Source organism: Polistes fuscatus, unplaced genomic scaffold, assembly GCF_010416935.1.
Source record: "Polistes fuscatus isolate 324 unplaced genomic scaffold, CU_Pfus_HIC Scaffold2, whole genome shotgun sequence".
Lineage (NCBI taxonomy): Eukaryota > Metazoa > Arthropoda > Insecta > Hymenoptera > Vespidae > Polistes > Polistes fuscatus.
In genome coordinates, this window is record NW_025113096.1 from 11444079 (window position 1) to 11469096 (window position 25018).

General features: G+C 34.5%; 1 protein-coding gene across 2 annotated transcripts in view; it reads left to right on the plus strand.

Annotated features, from left to right (window-relative positions):
* The window catches only part of LOC122516238 (E3 ubiquitin-protein ligase MIB1), a 493031-nt gene that overhangs the window by 187008 nt on the left and 281005 nt on the right, over positions 1-25018 (plus strand). The window lies entirely within an intron of this gene.

A 25018-nucleotide genomic window follows, 5' to 3' on the forward strand; every position in this document is an offset into this window, starting at 1 on the left:
TCGCAATGCAGACAGAAGGATTTTACTCAGAAAAAAGCGCAAGTATCAATTAATTAATTAAATATAATTTTAATTAACATCATTATCTTAAATTTAGTTATAGTTGAAGATCTTCTAATACGCAATTTTTAAGACACAATTTTCTCGAAAATGAGACATCTAACGGAAAAGTAAAACATCAAAGTTGATTCTCGATTAATAACAGAAGAAAAAAAACAACTTCATAATTATATCACAATTTACTTTTACATATATAGAAATCCTAGTTAAATTCTCTATTATAATAACTAATATATCAAACAAAATGATCTAACAAAGATACCAAAACTAAAACAAATTACAGACCATTTTCCTCATTAAGATTATGAAAATCGATTAGTTCGTTTAAGGGGAACGAAATCTAGAATAGAATGTTCGTAATCGAGATTCGATTGGCGTTGTAAGAGAACTGATCTAATTCCTTCTTTGGTGTTCTCCTCCTCATCAATCCTCTTCCTCCTCCTCCTCCTCCTCCTCCTCCTCCTCCTCCTCCTCCTCCTCCTTTCGTTGTAACGTAGTTACGGGCGACGATTGTCGCTCGTTCCTGAAATACCTGTGTCAGATATTGCGTGTCTAACAATAGGGCGAGATAGTCAAGCGTCAGAACGAACAGAATATTCCAGGCTCGTCGTTGTTCTCCTCATCCTCATCCGCTCTCTCTCTCTCTCTTTCTCATTCTCATTCTCTTACTCTTTCTCTCACTCTGCCACTTCGTTCGATGATTTCTCTACATCTTCCTTCCATTCACTCTTCCAAAGGTACCCACTCTCTCTCTCTCTCTCTCTCTCTCTCTCTCTCTCTCTCTCTCTCTCTCTCTCTCTCTCTCTCTCTTTCTTATTCATTCTCTTGACAAAGGAATTCATCTATGTCTCTTCTCTATTCTCAGCCAAACTATTTGTCTATCGAGGAACCTACGTAATTTTCATGCTCTTTCCTCCACCTTCTCCCCCTCTTCATCCTTTCCTTTATCGTGGCTTGACTTCTATCATGTCGACTAAGCATCGTTGTATATATTCTCTCTCTCTTTCTCTCTCTCTCTCTTTCTCTTTCTGTTTCAATGTATGTCTTTCTCACTCTACTCTTGATGTTCGTCTTATCTAAATCTTTGTCTCTCTCTCTCTCTCTCTCTCTCTATCTCTCACTCAAACTTCTTCTCGTGTCTTGTTCTCTCTCTCTCTCTCTCTCTCTCACTCTCTCTGTCTGTCTCTTTCTAACCATCGTCAAGCTTTCTCTCCACCGAGCCGACAAATCTAGGACACCGTCTGTCGTTAGCGTGCTTGGAGAAACGGAGGACGGTCGCGGGAGTGTCGCTGACATAATTATGATTAACTATAATACCAGCGGGCGCAGCAAACATCCGAGACGACAACGACGACGACGACGACGACGACGTGAAGGAGGTGGAGAAGAAGGAGGGTGTGTATGGTTTGCTGGTGCTGCTTTCCACATCGCCGAGCCCCTCTTTTCACTCTCCTTTCGGCCTATCTTTCATCCTGATCTAAAATTCATGGCGTGAGAAAAGATCGAACCTCGTTACGTGTACTTATATACATACATACATACATACATATATATATATATGTATATGTATATGTACATAGTTACGATCTATCATGCGTTATTATTGTTCATTATTATACCCTGTCATAATTCACGTTTATACAACGTTACGTGTTGTTCACGTGTAGTTGCATTAATTTAAGAATTAATTCGTTTTTTTGAAAATTTGTACGTTCGTTACAATTTATAAAGTTATTTAGGCATTTTTTTATTATTTATAGTTCATGTATCTCAATGAAGAGACAACGATTCAATTATATTTTTTATTTTTCTTTCTATTTTTTGTAACGAAGGTAACTAAAGATTGAATGAGACATATATATTTTGTTCGACAAAATGATTGTTTTAAATACGAGTCGTAAACACGCAAGAAAAGTCGGGTATAGCAATTGGGCTAATGGTTTGTATTTTGGTACCGTAATTCGAGCGTGGATAAGCTCGATAATGTTACAAAACGAATGTTTAATTTAACGTCGGTTGGAAACTAATTTAAAGAAGGTAAAATCGGTTAACTGTTTTTGGAAATATTTTTCTTAGAAAAAGATCAGTTGAAAGCAAAATATTAGTTATGCGAGATCGTATGATTACAAGACAAAGAGATGAACGATATTGATTAGCTCATTAACGAATAAAAACGCGTCTAGTAATACGAGATTAATTCCTCTTATGGTAATCGCCATGGATTTCTACCTCTGCCTCTCTCTCTCTCTCTCGTTATCATACTGAATCACGAGATTTACATACGGATAACTAACTGCTTGCTTCCTTCCTTCCTTCCTACCTACCTTCCTACGTTCCTCCTTTCGACTAATTAAGCGAATTGTTCACGTTAATGATATGGGATTAATTTTCACAATGCAACGGACGCAATGCGATTATCACAAAAATTGCAGGATAAAACATTTCCATTCCTTCGTTTTTTAATCTTGTTTCTATTATTATAAATATAAATGAAATGAAATGAAATGAAATACTCTGAATTAAATGTAGTTTGAAATTTTGTAATAAAAATTTCAGGATAATATATCAAACGATTTCATTCTCGTTCTCTTTCGTAAGAAACTAGTAATGAAATCTAATTTTCGTAATAAATCATTAGGTTCATTTTCGCGGGACAATGAATTTCTCGTTTTTCGTTGAGAAAAGAAAAGAAAAGGAAAGAAAAGGTAAAAAAAAAACAAAGTAAAAAGCGTCAGTGCGAAGTAAGTAATAGTAAAACGTTTAACGTTATCTAGAAAATGAACAGTTCTTTCGTAGTTCGCAGCTCGTCGTTAACTCGATCTCAAACGATTATATTGTAATTTTACATAATTAAGATATTAGAATTCAAGCGAGAATTTGGCCGATGCATCGACGATAAGAAAAAGGTGAAAGTGGGAGGAGAAGAAGAGGAAGAAGAAGAGGAAGAAGAAGAAGAAGAAGAAGAAGAAGAAAGGTTAAACGAAGTGCGACACCTGTTAATCGTTTTATCGGATAAAACGATACGATTAGTCGAAGATAACGTTATATTCGTTATAAGATGTATCAAAATATAAGACACTCTCGACAAAATATCGTCTTTCTCGATGCGTTCCGCTCTATAACACGATCTTCCATCCTCTCCTCCATCCCATCTCCTCTATAATTTACTTTCTCTCTCTTTTTCTCTCTTATATATATCTATCTATCCAGGGAGACGATTCGATTTCATGGAAAATAAGTAAACAAGATGAGTTTTATAGCACCGTTCGTGTCAACCTCGAACATTTTATCATTCCTGATCGATCGTTCATCTTCTATGATAAAAAGAAAAAAAAGAAAGAAATACATTTTCTAGTTTATTTTCATTAATAATAATACGATATCAAAATAAATCTATTTAAAATATAATTTTGTTTATTATCAACCTTACCGACGTTGACTCCAACAAAAAAATAAAATAGAAAGAGGGAGGGAGACTTTAAAAAAATGCGAACGAGTATTTCAACGATTAGGTCGATCACTTTTTCCTTGATTTTATTCATAGGATCGTTTATCGGTAACGATTTGTCTCTAACGTGAACTAATATTTTCTACTTCCGCGGAAAAATATAGGATAGAAAAATGTAGAGAAAGAGAGAGAGAGAAATAAAACGAGGGCGTTTAAAGGTAATCGCAATAACGGGACGCGTGAGTGCAAGTTAGGCGTGTGAGTAAAAAACAAAACAAAAACGTATAATATGTAAGATCATGAAAGAGTAAAAGGAAGATAGCGAAGTTGAGTCGTTAAAACTTTTCAAACTTTGACTATTTTCTTCTTCTTCTTATTCTGCTTTTGCTTCCTTTTTAAGGAAGCGAAGAAGTCAATGTTCCAAGAAGAAGAAAAAGAAAAAGAAGAAGAAAAAGAAAAAAAGAAAAAAGACAAATTACAAAAAGAAAATAAGTAAAATAGGTAAGACGCGAAGGGAGTATCTTTTAGATTATTTCTGAAAAACCATTTTTACTCGCGGCTCCATCTTCATCCTCTATTTTTTCTCTTCTTTGTAAAAATCGTCGATTTAACGTTCAAAGCAACGGCCCTGCGGTCTTTCAAATATAAAAGCAAAACGTTTTTACCTTCAAACTATTCCTTCCGCGTTTCCTCTATTTCTTATGTCCTCCTCTCGGCGTATTATTAATTTTCCATAAAAGAAGAAAAAGAAAAAGTAGCAAAAGTAAGGGAACAAAAAGAAAAACCACCACCACCACTACCACCCACCTACCACCACCACCACCACCACCACCACCACCGTTACCACTACCACCATCGTCGCCGCCATTTCCCAGAAGGAATTTCTCAGTGGTGCTGCTGCTGCACGTTTTCTACTTCGTCGTCAAAGATTTACCGGCTTACTCGCATTTAATCGGGCAGAAGTAAGAAGACAGCGAGTCTGGCCGCCATTATTTTTCTTTCACCTCGTTATCCGTCCTTCCCTCCCGCCCTCCCTCTTTCCCTTCCCTCTTCTACTCGCTACCATCCCTTCTTTCTTTTATCTTTCTTCTCCTTTTCTCTCTCTCTCTCTCTGCTTCTCAACAAAAACCTCACCTCCCCTTTTCACTCTTTCTTCCCTTTCTCACCCCCCTCCCCACTCCTCGACCGCCAACGTCCCTCTTGTTACGGGTATTCCAGTGGCTCGTGCGAGTCGCGGAACGTTTACGACGTGGCCGCTATTCTCGGCTGCTTTTTTTAAGAGAAAACATTAAAAACATCGTTAGCTCGTTCCAGACGACGAGAATAGAAGAAGAACGGAGAGAAATGGGTAAGAGGGGCGGGCCGTGGTGGTCATGGTGGTGGTAAGGATGTGAAGAAGGGGGTTGCAGAGGGGACAAAGACCGACCGGGAATGTAATTAAGTGCGGTCCAAGATTTAGTGGCCCTGCTTCGAGTCTTAGACTCCGACTAGGATGGTAGTTGTGCTCGAGTGCACCTTTAAGGGTCACGTTATGAATTTCGCGTAACGCCATGATAGAGGAATTATTCGCTAAACTCGGTCTCGGTTGGTCCTCGTTCTTCGGAGACAGAGATTTATGGGTAAAAAGGATCCTTAGGATCTTCCTTCTCTCTTCTTACCTTTAACTATGTCGTTTATAAGAAAGAGAGGGATAGAGAGATGGATCGTATCATCTCTTAGGAATTAATCTTATTTTAAATATATTTTATATTTGTTTTGATATATATATATATATATTATATTATTATATATATTATTTATTATTATATATTATTATTATATATATTATTTATATATTATATATTATATATATGTATATATATATGCATAGGTTTATATTCGTTTAGAAATAATTATCGAATTTAAAAAAAAAAGAAAAAACAGATAATTAGGATAATAAGATTACGTATGTAAAACCAAAACAAAAGTTAAGCTGAAAGAAATAAAATGAATTTTCTCTTTCATTTAAACGACGATTACGTTTAAATAATGTTATTGCATTTGAGAAATATTAATCTAAACAGAAAATTAGATTTAATTTTACTTTTTGGTTTAACGTTTGTCCAAGCCATATTTAAAATGGCATTTATTCAAATTTAAGATTAGAATTGAGATGATTCGAATCGTTCTTGTTGATGATAGACTTACTAGTTGACAAATTTTTGAACATCAATTTTAATAACACTTTAGATATTGGTGGTCAGTTTCGATGGTAAACAAGAAGAAGAAGAAAAAGAAACGACGCCATTATTTGAGGATTTGTTTGTCTACGCTTCTAGAACGTCAATCTTAAGAAATACAACCAATGCGTGACATTAGACGGATCTACGAGCTTCGGAGTTTATCGCGACTCTTCCTATGGGGGAAGAAAGTTGTATGAAACGCGACTGTGGGGTTGGAGGGAAGGGGGAGAGGATAGGACCAACAACTTTCTTTCTTTCTTTCTTTCTTTCGTTTTTTTCCTCCTTCCTTTTTCTTTTCTTTTCTTTTCTTTTCCCTTTTTCTTTTTTTTATTTATTCTCCCTCGTTCGTTCCCAAACTAGCTTCGAATCTTGAGCCGGCTATAAATTTGAAAAGAAATTCCAAAAGTGTCGCGCCAACGTTTTCTCTTCCATTTTGTCTTGACTTTGAGATATCTATCTCACTCTCTCTCTCTCTCTCTTTCTTTCTTTCTTTCCTACTTCCTATCGATAAGCAAATGCACAACCATTTTTCTTCTTACGCTTAGAAATACTTGCAAAATTTTCCGATAGATTCGTTTTTCTTTTTGTTATTTTATTTTTATCTTAATTTTAAACGCATATCTTTCTTTTGTTCGTTTAATTTCATTTCTACTATACTTTAATAATAATATATATATATATATCATTACAATTTAAATATAAATTCTATTTGATTATAATAACATTTGTGAAATAATAAAAGGTCTGTTAAACTTTATAAATTCCATTGTAGAATCGTAATATGTATCACTTTATTTTAGTCGATAAAACGATCAAACTTTCTTAAGCTGTATAATCTTTATATTTGTCTTCAACATATAATACACTACTATACTCATAGAAAATCATAATCTATAAACCAAAATTATCTTTTAATTATTATTTACAATAGCTAATTTATACGGAGATAAATGGCGAGCATTAATTCCACGTTGCATTTATCTTCAACGAGACAAATATTCTTATGCACCAATTTATCGGAGAAAAAGTAGCAACGAACTGATGAGAAAAACCCCACGAATTAAAATCAATTAACACCTGATCCGTTGATCGTGTGATTACAACATCTCTTCTCTTTGTTTTTATTTACTCTCTCTCTCTCTCTTTCTCACACTCTTTCTGTCTCTATCTCTTCATTTTCCTTTATTTTTAACGGTAAATATCATGAAAGAAAATGGTTGGCAGGAAAGTGTGTAGGAGTGTCGTCCCCCATAACATAACAATTTAGGTAACTCGCTCAACAACGGCATTCTCTTTCACGGTTCAGGTAAGCTCGTTCGCCCTGAGAAAACTCGTTTCAGCCGTTTTCTCGTTTATTCTTCGTTCCTTTCTCTTTTATTCTTTCTCGCCCGTACGGGTGGCGTTAAATTCTCAAGGGCGATCATCGTTAAGACGAAAGAAAGCAAGCAAGCAAGCGACTACGTAGCCAACGGCTACGAAACCGCTCCTAGGCGCGTTTCACAAGCTTCCAGGCTAATTTACCACAAGCGTGCCTCTTTATTTTTTATTTTTATTTTACTTTCATTTTTTTCCTTTTTCTTTCTCCTCCCTTCTTTCCTTCCCTCATACCTTGTCATTCGGAATTTCTTTGAGGAGGTACAACAAAAAATATAAGCAAACTTATCGACACCTTTATTATGTTTCGTTTCAAATTGATAAAAAGTTTGCTTTTTTTTTTTCAAAACACTTTTATAATTAATATTATAATAAAAATCAGTCAACGGCCTAGCTAGCCACTTAGTAATATGGAGTAATATGGTGACCTGTACGGAAAAACAGAAGACAAAAACCATGATGTTGTTGATCCTAAATAGTTGCTAAAAAGACACTCCTTTGGTCTTCTTCTTCTTCATTCTTTAGTTTAGGCAAGTTGCCTGTTTCGTAACGACGTTTCTCTGCCTATTGCACTGTTAAATTGTCGCACCATCGTTTTCGTGGGCGCCCTGTACTTCTGCGGCCAATCGGTGAATTATCCCGTACAATTCTGACGATTCTTCTGTTGTCGTCCTTTTCGTTGTCCTTTTCCTTGCATGGGTCGTCATCTGTGGATCAGTCCTATTCCGAGGCAGAGTGTCGTTTCTATGAGCCGCAATTTTTTTTTTACTCCTTTGGTAATATTGAATAGTATGAAAATGTTTTCTTAAATAAGCGATTCGAACCCGTAAAAAGGGAGAGCCTGTAAAAAGACAAGATATTAGAACTCATATATTTATTTTACATTCTTTTTTTTAATTTCTCCTTAACATCGTTAAGTGCATTGCTTACAGGAAAAAGCCGATAGATAAACATTGCATCGGATGCGTTTATTGGTACAATCGATTAAAACTTTTCGTTTACTTGAAATATTATTGTTCGACGTTCACGGGTGTGAAGTTAGAACGAAAGAAAGAAATTGAAATAAATCGGCTGAATATCAGTGTAAGATGGGAAAATATATGGGGGTTAGGAAAGTTTCCTGGTGGCACGGCATTTCTCTCACAGGGAGAAAGAGTTAAAGCGTATTCACAATGCATCCTCTTCGCATTCTCTTGGCATCCTTGGCTGCTTGGAATGGCAAGAGCCGATATGCAGTTCCGCACACTCGTGCGGAACCATATATCACGCAAGTTCGGCCAGTATTTAGCGGAGGCCATGGCTTTGTTGGAAGGAGGACCAGCTGCTTGCACCCTCTCCCTCTCTCTCTCTCTCTCTCGCACTTTGTCTCTCCCTGTCTTTCCTAACCCCCTCTGCCCCACCCCTAACCACTCCTTTCCGTAAACGTTTACTAATCTCTAAACAAAATTTCTCGCATCGGATCTTTTGCTCTCCAAATTGCAGGAAAATTTCAATGAATCTCATCGTTTACGTTTTAATCATTTTTTATCTTTATTTAACGATGTGATTTATAATATATTTATTTTTTAAGTAAATAATTTAGAAACATTCTTTTTTTAATATAATTATGACGATCTTATGAGAATATATTTTAGTGATTATTATTATTATTATTATTATTATTATTATTATTATTATTATTATTTATGACGTACGTTCGTTGATTACAAACGACGAACGGAGTGTTTCGTATATATTAATATTTTAGAAATATTTTCTTCTCGATCTTAAAAAATATGATTTTTCAAACAAGTAAGGGATTGTATAATATATTTTTTTTTCTTCTTCTTCTTCTTCTTCCTCGTCTCTTTTTCTTCTTTTTCTACTTGGAATCGTAGAAATACGTAGTTCGAGCGTTTTTCCCTGACGTATTTTCGATTTTACGAGACACCTTGCAACTTCCATCACGTTTTTACGGTTTTAAAATCGAGACCCGTGCGTATTTGTGCGCGCGCACACACTTGCAGCAAGTGTGTACACAGCGAAAGGTTAGACTTGTCGGAATATATTCGTAGGAAAGCAAACGGGCAAATGAGACGTCCTCGGAGAATCGGAATATCGATGTCTCTGCTTCCTCATCGCACACGACATCATCCCGGTGCGAGAGGAAGGAAGATGAGACGAAGGGAAGGGAGGGAGGGAAGGAAGGAAGGAATAAGGCAATCGAATTGGCGCGAAAGTGGCGTGTCGCGAACGTCTCTAAATTTTTCTTACCTTCCCTCTCCTCGTATGCTTCTATTTTCTCGTATTCTAATACTCCCTCTCTCCCTCTCTCCCTCTCTCCCTCTCTCTCCTTTCCCCCCGTAAAATGTAGCTTTGGCGGTAGTGATGTGCAAAGGAAGAAAAATATTTCCTATATGCCTCGATGCGCACGAAGAAGAAAAATTTCGAATATCCGGTCATGAATATTTCCACGAGGTTATTCGTTCGAATTTAAAAAAAAAGAAAATACCTCTGAAAACAAATAAAAAAACAAATATATATACATATAAAATAAATTAAAATAAATATAAATAAAAAAAAAGAAAAATAGAAATACAAGAAAAATCGTTTTATCGTTCTTACCGATTCTTTTTCCAACATCACGGGACTATTTTAAAATAGTACGAACACACGACAGGAAATACGCGATGCAAAAGAACGTTAATGCTTTTTATCGTTGCTTCTCGGTAATATAAAAGTCTGTTTCGCGCCAGTTAGTTGCTTTTTAAATGGCATTTCTCTCTCTCTCTCTCTCTCTCTCTCTCTCTCTCTATCTCTCTCTCTCTATCTCTCTCTATCTATCTATCTCTCTTTGTCTTGCTCTCTCTCTCTCTCTAACAAATACACTCAATATTTCTCTATTTCTCTCTTTCTCGTTCTATACGCGTACGTATATCGGTGCAATAAAACGAAATTGCGGCCGGGAACTCGTTCCTGTCTATTATTTTCTCGATTCGGAGTGGATCGTGTTGGCTCTCCCTCTCTCTCTCTCGCTCTCTCGCGCTCTCTCTCTCTCTCTCTTTCTCTCTCTTTCTGCTCACTCTTTCAAAATTCATATTTCTCGATTCGATCGTCGTCAGGGAAAAATTTCAACTTCCACGTCAAAGTTGTTTGTGTTTATTAATGTGACATTAATTTTATGAATAGTTTCTTAAGTCAACAAAATTATACTAATTTATTTTTTATAATATAAATCTAATTTTAATATAAAAATAAATTGTAAAATTAATTTAATATTTTTTAAATTTTTTTCACTTACAAATTAGCTCACTGCGGATAATTTCTATCTCTAGGTGTTTTTTTTTTTTCATATTTTTCTTTCATTTCTAATTAATTTTGATAAATTCTAAAAAGAGAGAGAGAGAGAGAGAGGGAGAGAAAAAGAGAGAAAAAACATCACGCATATCATTTCAGCGTAACTTAATAATTAAGATCGTTGCTGATTATTAAACTCGAATTAACGAATGGATTAACGAACCACCCTTTAATCAATTAAATAAGAAGAAAAAGGTATAAGGGGAAAAAAGAAAAACGAAAGAATAGAAAGAATGTCACGAATGAATACTCGATTAACGACCACACGGTGGGTCTTAATTTTCGTTAAAATTGGATCAACGTGTAAGAGTACGTTCTAATTGACCGTTCGGACTCGATATATGGTTGGAATTTTCTTTTTTTTTTTTCTTCTTTTCCTTTTTTGTGTAAAAAGAAAGGGGAAAGATAGTTGAGAATAAAAGAGAAAGAGAATATCTGTATACTAGGTTTGCTAGTATGTATAATATGATAGCGTAGAGAGAAAGAAAAGAAAAGAAAGGAAGAAAAAAGAGAACCTACGATACGCTAGGAAGTGGAAGTAAAAGAGAGAAAGAAGGGGGTGGGGGAGGGGCAAAAGGGAGAAGGGAGAAGGGAGAAGGGTGCGGCAAAACCATTGGAAAATGGAGCGGTTGAGCGGAACGAGAAGGAACACCGTGGTTCGTTAACGCTTTCATTCGAGAGCGATTCTTCGCAAAGCCAATATAACGGACCACCCCACCCCACCCCACCATCCCACCATCCCACCCCATCCCTTCATTCCACTCCAAATCCAACCACCTCTTCTCATTTACCGTGTGCAGTCTTGTACACACGAATACTCTTCTACGAGATGCCGATGCTTCATGAATGAATTCATCGTGATCGGAATCTTCGACTATGGTTTTTCTAGTTTTGCAAATTTCCTATATCTCTTCTTCTTTTTTTTTCTATTTTATTTTTCTATTTTTTTAACTTTCCCCCCTGCGCAATCCGTTGAGAACATTTTTCTTAATTTATTTTTTTTTTTTAATCCAATTATTATTATAAATATTCGAGGAAAACGCTCTGCTCTCCATTCGAAAAACTTCGTTCATTTCCTATTATTTATTTCGTTTAAGTTTTTTTTTCTTTTTATTTTTAGCAATATGTGGGAGAAGATTTTACGCAGCTCTCTTTTTTTTTTCTATTCATATATATCTTTGAAAAAAAATTATGCGTTCGACGTTTTATCTATCTCCTATAATTTATATTCATACAATCTCTATACGATAACAATGGTGTTTCACATTATTTTATTTATTTTCTTTCCTTACGAAAATCTTCGAAAAAATATGATTTAAAAATATCCTTTTTTCCTACGAGGTAATAAATAATCACCGATTAAATATAATTAAAGTATAATTTAAGTTATCATTATATTATATTACTCAAGAAAATCTTTGGAAATATGATTTTAATTCTTTTCTCATGTATTTAAATAATCGGAATAAAGAAAGAAAGAAAGAAAAAGAGAGTGAGAGAGAGAGAGAGAGAGAAAAGTTGAAAAGAGGAAAAGAATAGTAAAGGAGTTGTATAGCGTTCTCGTACGAATTACTTTTCTTCGTGGGATTACGCTTAAGCCCGTGAAATTTATATCGACTCTTCACGGTGGTCGGCCGCGTACCGGCGTATGCCGAGCTGGGATGCGACCATAATTTTGAGGAACACCTAGCACCGTTTCTCTACCCTTCGAACCAACCCACCCCTTTCTCACCGTCCCCCTCGGTTACGCCGACAATTCTCGGCGTAATGTCCTCGACAATTCATTCCCAAATGGCCCGAACGGCAATTCTTAGTCGGTGCTGCACAAATCTTACCGACACACACACGTGCGCACACCCACACACACATATATTTAAGTATACTAATACTTAAATATAACTCTGTATACGCAGTCACGTATTTAAGTGAGTAAGTATGTGTCTTTGATATATATATGTATATGTGTATCTGTGAGTGTGTATGTAATACGTATGTATATATGAATCTATGTATTAAATGTGCATGTGTGTACGTAATATGTAGGAGAACCTGGTGAAAATACATTTAGGTGGCAGCTACGTTCCCACCTACTAATACAGAACGATTTTACATAGAAAACGTATCTCAACGTAGGGAGGGGGTGGGAGGGGAAGAGGGAGTACGCGTGTCTTTACATAACGACCACGTCGAGAAAGAACGCTCCGATATTTTTCCCGGATTTTACCTCACCCGGAAACTTATCTCTCTTACCTTACTATATCTAGCTAGCTAGCTAGCTAGCTAGCTACCTAGCTTGCTACCTACCTACGTATCTACCATTACGCCGTTTTTAAGTTTCACCCGAAGAACCTGAAACCATGGCCGCGTTTTTCGAATTATCACCTTTTACGACATTTTCCTAGCAGCAGGTGCGTTTCCTCCTTTCTACATTTAAAAGCACATCCGAATGACTTCGATAATTTGGAAAAATCATATTTCTCGAATTATTAGAACAAAATTCTAATTAAATTTTTTGAGATTAGAAAATCTTTTCTATCACTGTTATTATTATTATTATTATTTGTAGTAGTAGTAGTAGGAGATATAAATTTTTATTAATTAAAATTATTTCATTAATTTTTATTATTATTATTATTTTTTTTTTTCTTCATTTTCTAAATTATTTTTATTGTATTTTAAGATTCTATTTTTCGTGATAAACCTGCTGGTAGATGTCAGAAATGTAATGATAAAGCGTAAGATATTTTTAAAACGTTGCTATAAAATGCACTTGCACTCAGAGAGGAGTTGAAATTACGTTGAAGAGAGTAAGGGAAAGAGAGAGATAATGCACGGTGATTTATAGAAATTTCACATAGTAGATTCTGATTTGCAAGGGTAAGGCTGGATATACCAAGTTGTTAAAAGTCTACCGGTAAATCGGTTCTAAAGGCCAATTTCGCTTGTAAAATATGCTTATTGTTAGATAGGAGGAAGGAATGTTCCAGCGATTCGCGACTCCTTTTAAATTAGATCGGGAATTAAGAAGAAGGAGGTGGTATAATACACGAATGCGTTTGAAATTCTCCAGAAATTGCTAAAGCAGACTCCTCTAGCCGATAATAAATTGTTCTTAACGATGTTAAGAACCCCCACGTATACGTAACTACATGTGTCTAACTATAATATAAGTAATGTTTCATTTTATATTACGCTTATCATCGATGTTGGAAAATACAGGGAGTCACAGGGCTGTCTTCGTGTGCTCACCTCCTTTATCAATTTCAAATAATTAAGTTTTAATATACAAATATTTTTCAAAATTCTTCCACGCAAATATCTATTTAATTATATCTTAATTTTATCTTTTGAAGATAATTTAATTATTATTATTTAACTTTAATTATATCTTTTGAAGAAATAATTTCGTTTTAACGAATAGTAAATAAAAGCAAATTTTTATTCTTATTTAAAATCCATAACATTTTAATCGATAAGGAATAATCAAATTTAATTAATTCAATCAATCTTATCAATTGTTTCTCACGTTGTTGTTTGACAATTAACATCGTTATATTATAATGCTGTAATGTCAAATGATTTTGAGATATGCAGTAAGATTAGGTATCGATAATCACGGTTAATGAAATTTTTCTACGAAAAACAAACAATTCTAGAAAAACACACTACACACTACTCACACATTTATAATAAATTTTCTAGATTTTTATACATTATTAATACAAACTCACTTATACGTATATACACATTTATGTCAACTCTTACATATATATGTTTAGTCATAGGTCTCATAGGAACACAGAACCCAACCTTTCTTCGCTACATTCGTTTTTCCCAAGAGACACCAACGTCATTCCACGCTCCTCTGATCTCTTGGCTATTTTTCCTTCGCGAAGGTAGGTACTTCGTAAGTGGAACGTATCCCGGTCTCTTTCCCTCCTTCACCCTCTATCCTTTCCTGCATTCTTCGAAGAGAATCGGAATGTGGATGACTACGACGAAGAAAACGAAGACGACTACTACGAGGACGTAACACCCCGTGGGAAATCACTTATGATTCCCAATGTACGCGTTTGTCCTCTTCGTTGGCATTAGCATCGAACACGATCGTTTTCCCTCTTTCTCTCTCTCTCTCTCTCATTCTCTCTTTCCTCTTCTCCTTTTTTTCCTCTTTCTTCTTATTTTTGCTAAAAATAAGATCACAATAAGAAAATCTCGACAAGAAGTAACTTGACTTATCTTTCGTCTACCCCTACTCTCTCTTTCTCAAATACTCCCCCCTCCCACCCCCCCAACCCCGTCGTTCGTTTCATTGCACTTCGTGCAATATCCCCAAGTTCACATGCGGGTCGAAGGATTCTACTCTGGTCAATATTAACACGACTAATGGAGCTTCCCCCGTGACGTCCAGCATGACGTTCACAGTGTGACGTTTCGACAATGTTTGACAACGTTAATGACATAACTTTGAGTTGTGATTCTGATCTCTAAAGTGAAATAAGAGTAAGAAGGAAGGTAGGGAAGATGATTTTCAATGTTTGTTTTTCACTAACCAATTTTCTCTGGTTCTTTTATCTTTTTGATTTTATTTTAATTTACTTTACTTTACTTTACTTTACTTAACTTTCTTTTTTGTTTTTTGTTCGTTTCTTCTGTCTCTTCTTGTTAATTAATTTTTTTTTTTGTATTTGAAATGTAAGGAAGTTTTGTATTTAATTTGCGGGAGCATATTTCGAACTGGATTATCAAACATCGATAATAATTATCACGTGTACCACTACCCTTTGGTAAAATGTTGTTCGAAAATTCAAATTTCGTATGTTTGATTTTAATGCGATTTTAATGATCAGAAAGTCGAAAATTTGTTTTAACGAGTTGCTCGGAGAAACAAGGGGAAAAAAGGGGTAAGGGGAAACACGCGAGAGCTTATGATGCTTTTGGAATAAAATATGAAGAGGGTGAATTGCAAGCCGGGGGGGGTGATCGAGTGCGCAATTTGAAAATCTCTCTGGCATGTAATTCACGCAAATCGAGGAAAAACAAGTGGAAACGAAGGAAACAAAGTAGTACGCTCTCCGGAGTTGTTTGCACGGCTCATTAAGCTACCGTAGAGTTAAGCGCGTGTTCATTTCCTACGACGACTACAACGAGAACACAGTTGGAAGGATATTCCTATCCTTTTCCTCCCCCTTACGCCCTTCATTCTTTCTCTTTCTCTCTCTCTCTCTTTCTATTCGTTACTTTTATCAAAAGGATCGAAACAAAATTTACTATCCACGAATTGACAACAAAAGTTTTTCCATCCCACGCGGCGTGTTTTGATGTCCACATTTTGATTTTATTTAAAACGATCGAGTTTAACGAAAATACTTTACCAAAAATAATAATTGTGGCAACGGTGTAACCTCAAAACGAACGAATTTACTTCTATCAAAAAAGAATCGAGAGAGAAAATTGACTCGCGCGAATTGACAAATTTTCTACCGCAACCTCTTTTTTTATCGAAACTTTGTGTTTTATTATATTGACACGCGCGTCAATTATATGGACTTAATGATGAAATTTTTCTCGACGCGAATATTTAGCAAACGTTAAAAAAAAAAAGAAAAAAAAAATAAGATTACTCGATAAAAGTGGAAAATCTAAATTGATTAACTTTTTATTCGGTTTCGGCCGATTTTATATGATCAAAATGTATTTCGATATCCAATTGGAGGCCGATTCGACATTTTTAATTACTCTTAGGGAATTTGATCGAACGTTAACCACATATTACAGGTTTAATTTGAAAACGAGCGCTCATTTTCTCTGTAAGCTAATTTCAATTAACCTTTTTCGTTTAATAGGGAAGCCTTTCTCGCGAAGCTGGACCAACGATACGATACGCGCACGTATATAATAGTAACAGGAAAATCAATCCCTTTTAGAACTAATTCAAACGTGCGAGAGAGAGAGAGAGAGAGAGAAAGGGAAACCTTCATTCCCCATTGGTTCTTCGTTTTGCACGCTAGAGTTTACTCTCGTTAAAGAATAAAATGTTACAACTTTATCAATTGAACCATTCGATGAACGACGAAACAACAGCAATGGTAACACAGCACCACCACCACCATGCAACCCAACAACAACAAGAGTCGTAGTAACAACAAATATAACACAACAAAAACAAACAACAACGTGGTTCTATCGACAAAACGTAGAACCTAGCTCGATATTACATTAATCGATTTTCACTTGTTATTACTTTTCAACTATTGATTAAATTCCAATTGTTATAACGTCCTTCTTGAAATAACAATATGAATTGTATCATAGTAAATGTTAAGCGAGTTACCCCATGTAAATTTCACTAACACTACTGTGATAATAATTTACAGTTTAGAATCACTATAATATTCGTAGCCTCTCTCCTTGTCAATTTAAAAGAATGAATATTTCCTTGTGACGCGATATTTCGCAATTTTTTCCATTATCCGTTTTATTTTTATACAATGGATTAAAAAAACCACGTATGAAATTGTCATCGAATTTACTTTATTTCAATTTTTGATCAGACTCTTCGTTAAATATTTAACTATTTATCGATAATGGATATTTTTAGTTTCATATTTAATTTCGATCGTGCGAATAAATTTTTGATTTGACAAAAATTCTTCAAAACAATACTTCTCGAATATTTCGATTTCGTCAACTTTTATTCTTTTATTCATTAATTCATTTCTTTTCTTGACTTTCGATCAAAGATACCAACTCGAGAAGTGTGCTTTCTTGCACCGAATATCGACGTTGAGAAAATATCATTGGTTTTTTCTTCTCTTACGTAGAGAAGTATAGTAAAAAAGAAAATGCTTAGGTTAAACGATAATAATTTAATTTTTTCTAGATAGAATAGACCGAAAGAAATTTCAAATAAATGTTCATAATAGTTTTTACAACTAACAATAAGAGAGAGAGAGAGAATGATTTAATTCTACTTATCTTTTAACCATAACTTTTATTTCGTCTCCACCTACTATCCTTGATAAATTATTAACTATTGAAAACCTTTCTCTCCTTACACAGTACTCTCGTGAAACTGAAAGATCTTCTTCTTCTTCTCTTGTCTGCGGTATGAATTAATAATGATCTTCCCTTTCGTGCGATTATAAATCGTAAAAGCCTCGAACATTTTAGGTACGTCGAATGTAGGCTAATTTCGTGAATTTCATTTCTTTTGTCTTGTTTTATCCAAATAATACAAAATAATAATATACGTAATAAAACATAATTTAAAATAATCTAAAACAAATTTGTGTAGTAATTATTACTCGTATTAAAAAATTGTTTTTTTTTCTCCAAATATTTTGTTATAAAATAAAAATCAACGATAAGAGAAAAAAGAAATAAATATCATACAAAGTAATATAAAAACGTGAATGTGAAATATTTGCCATATTTGAACAGGTATTTCTTTGTACCCAATATTCGTCTACTTCTTCTTCTTCTTCTTTTTCTTTTTCAATCTACATTTATTTTGTATTCAAAAATTTGTACAAAATAGAAATCAGTGATAGGTGAGAGAGGACCGTATGAGGAAAAAAAAAATACAAGAAAAACTATTATTTTTAAATATATTGTAGTATCGCGAGATAGTGCAAACAAGATAGAGAAGAAAAGCTATCGGACACGAAAGCAAATGCGAGCACGTATCACGGCTAGCTCTGCTGTCTGGAACATTCCAAATTCATGGAATTTCGCGTAGAGCGTGTTCGCCGAAGATTGGACGAAAACCCACCGCGCCATAAGTTTCTCTCTGGTTTGTGCTTCTTTATGAATATTTTAAAGCGTTATCTTCTTCCTAAACGATATTTAGATCTTCTCCATCCTCGTTACTCTTTCTATTTTCTCTTTCTCTCTCTCTCTCTCTCTCTCTCTCTCTTTTGTAAGAACTTGCTTATTTATTCTTCTTTCTTTTTTTTTTTTTTATACTACGTTTTAACATTTATATTAGTTCGAACTAATCGATCTCCTTCAGATCCTCCCCCTCTTCCCCCATTTTATTTTGTTTGAATAATAAAAAAATAATATTTTTCAAATTGTCATCACACGTTATCTCAAATATCATGCTTTTTTAAATATTTACATTTGTATTAGTTTTAACCATTGTTTTTTTCTTTTTTTTTTTTTTAGTGTAACAACGTTACAGCCTCTTTTTTTTTTTTCTTGTATAATATTTTTAATCTTTCAAAAGCAAATAAGAAACTACAATTTTATTTTATATGTATTCGGTTCTTCGTATGTACACTTGTATGATATTTGTTTGTTTAACTTTAGATTTTAATCGTGTTTTTAAAATTAAAATAAAATATGTTTAATCTTTTATCAGCTCCGTGGCACAAGAAAAGCTTCTTTACATTTCATTCGAATGATATTTGAATATTATTTTTTTTTTTTAATAAAAAGCTTATGACAAGAATTAAATTCTAGCAGCTTTTTTCTTTTTTTTTCAGAAAGCACCGATTATAACCACTTTCTCATACTTCTACATTTTCTCGTTAAATAATAAATAATATGAGATCACTCATATGCACATCACCATTGCAAATAAAATAAATATTAGTCATTAGACAATACGAATTATCTCGGATTTTCGTGATGAAAATATTTCTAACAATCTGACGTTTTACACTTAATTACTGTATAAATGAACGGAGTCACCTATAAACCGAAAGTATCTTCTCATTCGAGTTCTAATTAAGTTAGTCCAACGGTTTAATTTTTTTTTACGTATCCTACAATAATAAAAATAAAAATAAAATAATAATATTAAATATAAAATCTAATCACATCTAAAATAAAAATGACTCGTTTCACGATATCATCCTTTTTTCCCGATACAAGACTCGCTTCGAACAAATAATTAAATAAAAAATATTAAAATAAAATAAAAAGACGTGAGATCCATAAGAAAGTGATGAAAATAAATAAGAAAGAAGGGAAGAACAAAATATACAAAGGGAAAGACGAAAAAAAAAAAAAGGAAAGAAATGGTGAGGGGAGGGGGAGGGGGGGGTTAAGGAATCACGCGCGAGTCATTAACGAGTACGAACTTAGGGACGCATCCGAGTTGCCGGATAAACGTCGATTATCGCGTTTTAATTAAGGCTTTATTATCTGCCGGGGAAAACTTGTTATTGGGTAATTATTCCGCGACGGCAGGAAAGTCTACTTAGCCTGGCACTTATTCCGTTGGGTGAGTGGGTACTTAGAGCTCCGCAGGGTGATTCGGTTGAAGGGGATACCGATGTCAAAGAGTACTCTCTCTCTCTCTCTCTCTCTTTCTCTCTCATATTCTTACCTATATACATACATCTATCTACCTATCTGTCTCTCTCTCTCTCATACTCTTTCTAATACACACACACATATATATATATACATTTTAGTAGTACGGTCGTGGCTGCGGTTACCTTCGAAGCCGGTGCGCTTAACATCGCCGAACTTTAAATTGCCAGCGCGCATTCGAGAGCGTTAATATCATCTCCCTCAACCTCTCTTCTCTTTCTAAGAGAGAAAGAGAGAGAGAGAGAGGGAGAGGGAGAGAGTGGGAGTGAACTTGTTCGAGATTCGCACATCGAATGTTCCCAACGTCAACGACAGAGACTTAGAACGACCAAAGTTCTTGTACTTTTCTCTCCTACGATACCGTACTAGAACACACTTCGATCATTCGGTAAGATCTTGCTCGAGTGCACAGACAAGAACGCCGCCATTTAAGATTTTCATTAGTGAGAGCGAGCGAGCGAGTCTTACTCCCATCTCTCCAGGGAGACTCATTTTCTTTTGGAAAATATCCTTTCGGAGCTTAGCTTTAAAAAGAAAATGGAACGGAAAGAAAGAAAGAAAAATAGAGAGAGAGAGAGAGGAAGAGGGAGGGAGAAGCGGATTACGGTGAACCGAAGAAGAGTTGTGAGTTTGTCGACAAAACGATCGAATTTTTCGGACTAGTTACAAGAATGGGAACTAAGGATTACCAAAGGATCTACTTTTTCCTATATATATACAAGAAATGAGACGACCATACTAGATTCCTGATAATTCCTGATTACGAAATTCTCTACCGAAGAGGGGAGGAGTAGGAGTAGGAGGAGGAGTAGGAGGAGGAGGGTTGCGATTTAAAAGTAATTATGGCCGGTTTATTTATGTCCTGACCGGTATCGGGCCTTTCTCGCAATATTTCACGGGGATTTAGGAAGAGCAATTAACAGATAAAATCGCCCTCTATTTTTCTAGTCCCGCGAGCGGGCCACTATGGAGTTCCTTACGAAAATGTTCGAAGAAAAAAGACGTGGAAGAAAGAAAGGAAAGAATGAAAGAGAGAGAGAGAGAGAGAGAGAAGGAAAGAAATAGAAAGATATATAGAGCTTTTCCTGCGATTTATACAACGTTTAAATGCCTTGCTCGGCTTTAGCCTTTTCCATTTCCTATTTCTTCCTTCCTTTCTTTCTTTCTTTCCTTTCTTTTCCTTTCTTTCCTTTCCTTTCCATTATTTCCTCTCACTCGTAACCTCTCGAAAATTCCGAGTAGGTACCTTATCCATCCACGGTGATTTAGTGGTCGGCTTTTTAATTATACTCTAAGCATATTTCCTTAATGAAAAGTATAAGTCTATTATGGCTCACCGAATGGACTTAAATTAAAGGTAGGAAAGAGAGAGAAGAAATAATGTTCTTTCTTCTCTCTCTCTCTCTCTCTTTCTCTATCTAACCATATCTATCTTTCTCTCTCTCTCTCTCTCTCTTTCTTTCATTTCTTGTTTTCATCTCGACTGAAATAGAACAACGCTCGTTTGCAACAAGCAATGCAGGACTTCTCTGCTCAGGCCAAAGCGCAGCTTTGCAAGGTGCAATTCGTTGCGACCGAAGTATCTCATTTCTGACCCACTCAGCGAATCGGAGTGCTGGAACAAGTACGTCATTCTCAAGGATCATAATGCAAAAATAGCGAACTAGTCTAGCTCGTTTCTTTTTCTTCTTCCTTTCATTTGTATTATTATTATTATTATTGTTATTATTATTATTATTATTATTATTATTATTATTATTATTATTAGTCTTTTTCTGTTTCTTATCTCATCTCTTGCCTTTATCATCTTTCTTTTTATTTCGTTTTTCTGTCTGTCTTTCTTTTTCCTTTTATGTTTTTTTTTCTCTCTCTCTCTCTCTCTTTTCCCTTTCGTTTCTTTCTTTCTTAGAAGCACCGACTCGAGCGACGACTCCTCTTCCACCTCCACCTTCACCTCCTCCGTTTCCTCCTTTCATTCTCCTCCTTCGACTTTTGTACGTTTTCTTCTTCTTCTTCTTCTTCTTCTTCTTCGAGAACACGAGAAAACAGGAAGGAAAAGGATCACCGAGCTCAGCAAAAGAATCCAAATTAATTATTTTCCTGGCGCTTCGACGTTCCTTTAAATTCATTTTCATTTCTTATCCACTTTCTAAGAGAGACTACAAGTACAGTTCTCTATTTAGTCCGAGGAAGTATACACTTCTACCCGTTTTATCCTTAATTCCACTAGAATTCCTTTCAAATGAAATTGATTACTTATTTACTATTATTATTATTATTATTGTTGTTGTTGTTGTTGTTGTTTTCGACTTATATTAAGGATATTTTTTTATAAGGAAAAAATTATACTCGTTCGAGACGATATTTATTCAATTGTGATACATTTTCGATTTAACGTTTACTATTGGATGAATTTTAATGTTTTCAGCCTAATATAGAAACCGGTTTTTTTTTTCTTTCGGTCACACAAATTTACTTTTACTTTCGAATAAGTAAGAAGAAAATTGTTGGAAAATAATTGACTCGAAACTTTTCAATCCATTCCTCGTATATTACAAAATTACATTTTTTTTTCTCTTCAATAATTTGAAACAAAAGTTGAATACGTGTGTGTGTGTGTGTGAGTGGATTGCATAGAAACTGTTTTTTTTTGTTTTGATCAAACTTTTTACTTTTTTTATTTTTCAAAAAGTAGACAAAAGTATTGGAAGAAAAGATTTGTCGCAATACTTTTCCACCCAGCCCTCTCCACTCCTCGTATAAATATTAACAAAATCAAATTTTGTTCGATAATTTGAAAAACGAAATATAACACTCGGATGCGTTGCAAAATTCTGAACCCAACGTAGGAACCATTTCTTTTTTTTGTAGTTTCGGTAAAACAACGCGCTCTTATTTTTCGCAGTGGCCACGAGGCCACTTTGTTGCCAAAGGATTGGCTCGAAACTTTTCAACCCAACTTCTCCTGGTATATTACTAAATTAAAAATTCTTTTGCGAATAATTTCAAAGGAAAATAAAGAAAAATCATTTAATTAATCTGTATTTCGATAATTCGATTAAAAAAAATCTTAAATAAATAAATGACCAAAGAGATTATTTTCCGACTAACTGTAGTCGTTAGTTTCTTCTTCCACCATGAAGATACGAATGTCAATGGCAATGCCACGGAAAGAGTCTCCCTTTTCTTTTGCTTCGCGTTTCGCGATAATTGCTGGGAAAATGACCGCCGGCTGCCGATCCTCTTTCTCTCTTTTTCTCCTATTTTTTTTTTCTTCTCTCATTCCCTTCCTCCCTTACTTTTTTTCTCTTTCTTTCTCTGTCTTTCTCCCAACAAAATCGACGGGCATCGCACGGTGGTTAGGCACCCAGCCAAACCGAGTTCGTCGAACTCGTTCCTATCCCTAAAACCCCTTCTCCTCACATTTATACCTTTACACATACACACACACACACACACAGTTAGACTTACACTTTTACCTCGACGAATTCTCACGAGGGGCGGTCCAACGTTTCCAAACTCAACGACACGAATTTTATTCCCGCCTTTTGTAGATTTTTATTTGATTATATTTCGTTCCGTTTTATTTTCTTGTCCTTTTTTCCTTTTTTTTTTATTCTTTACATCTTTTTTCTTTTTTTTTGTTCTTTTTTTTTTTCTCCTTTCCGACAAATCCCTTTTCACGAACGTACAATGTGTATTATTCGATTTCCTCGAGTAATATAATTTTGTGATTCGGATAAACTAGCGAAATCTGAGATATCAATTCTTTAAAGTTTCGTATCGTTAAGATCTTTGCATTATCGAGTACGAAATATAGGATTATAAAAGTACCTTGTTTCTTTCACTTTCTCTCTCTCTCTCTCTCTTTCCTTCTTTTTATTTCTTTTTTTCATTCGTATATAACTAAATAAAAGTTCGACGATTTATAGAAGAATCAAGAACTTGCCATTCGAATGAGCGATTAAATATTCTTACATTGGTAGAAAGTTCGTAAAGCATTTCCAATTAAAAGTTTGTACGTACTTGCTAGCTTGTTTGCTTGCTTGCTTGCTTGCTTTCTTGTCCGTCTCCGATCCGTCCGGTACGTCCGATTCTCTCGCACATTTAACTTCTTTCAAGATGTTAACGTTCCTGGCAATAACTCGATGTATGATTTCGGTTCATTTAACGTTCTTTCGTTTCTTCCCCCTTTCCCTCCCACCCTTTTCTCCTATTTTTCTTATTTCTTTTACACACACACAATTTTTACTAGATTTTATATTAAAAATAACACGCGGGAAATGTTGAAAGCTTTCTATCAAACGTTAATTCTTTAACTTTCGTTTGATTTTTATTTGTTTGTATTTTATTGTTGTTGTTCTTCTTATTCTTCCGTTGTTCTTGTTCTTTTTCTATTTCTCTTGATTTATGAATCTGGTTTATGGAATATTCCTCGAGGCTGAAACGATACTCGCCGAAGGCTAAAATTTACGAGCTGATATTTACGTAACTTTATTAACGTCGTGACGCTAACTTCAATTAAAAGTTCCTTGGTCGAGAATCGATCTACGTTCATGCATACATACATATATAGATACATAGATAGATATATATATATATGTATATATGGATATAGATGTATATATTATAGTGAGCTGCATAAGACGAGCAACTAATATACGAAGAACTAGCAATTTCCTTCGACGATATTAACGCCTAACTTTTCCAACATTTTCCTTTTGCGGTAAACCTCTAAAACTTTCATCTATCGACTCGTATATCGTTACTCGAAAAAGCATACTATAACTATCGAATATCTCGATATGGTTCTTTCGTAATCGATAAAATTCAATTAGAATATCTCAATCGTTCTGTAATAATAATAATAATAATAATAATAATAATATAAATGATATTGATCGATTTATTTATTTACAGGCTTAAGTTATCCGTTTACAAAATAATTGTAGACAAATTCATATATAATTATATAAAATAATATTTATTTATTTATTTATTTAATAATATTTTATTGACCCTAGAGCCTAGGCTCCCTAAAGGCCATTAATTACAGTATAGTACAATGTAATGTATAGATAAAACAAAACGGAAATGAAAATTATGTAATTATTATTAAACTTATCATTATATTAGTAGTAACGCACAGTAAATGGATAAAAGTAAAAAGACAATAGTAAATAATAAATAAAAGTATAATGGTTCTATAATAGTAGTATAATATAAACTAATATAAAAACATTAGTGATTATAA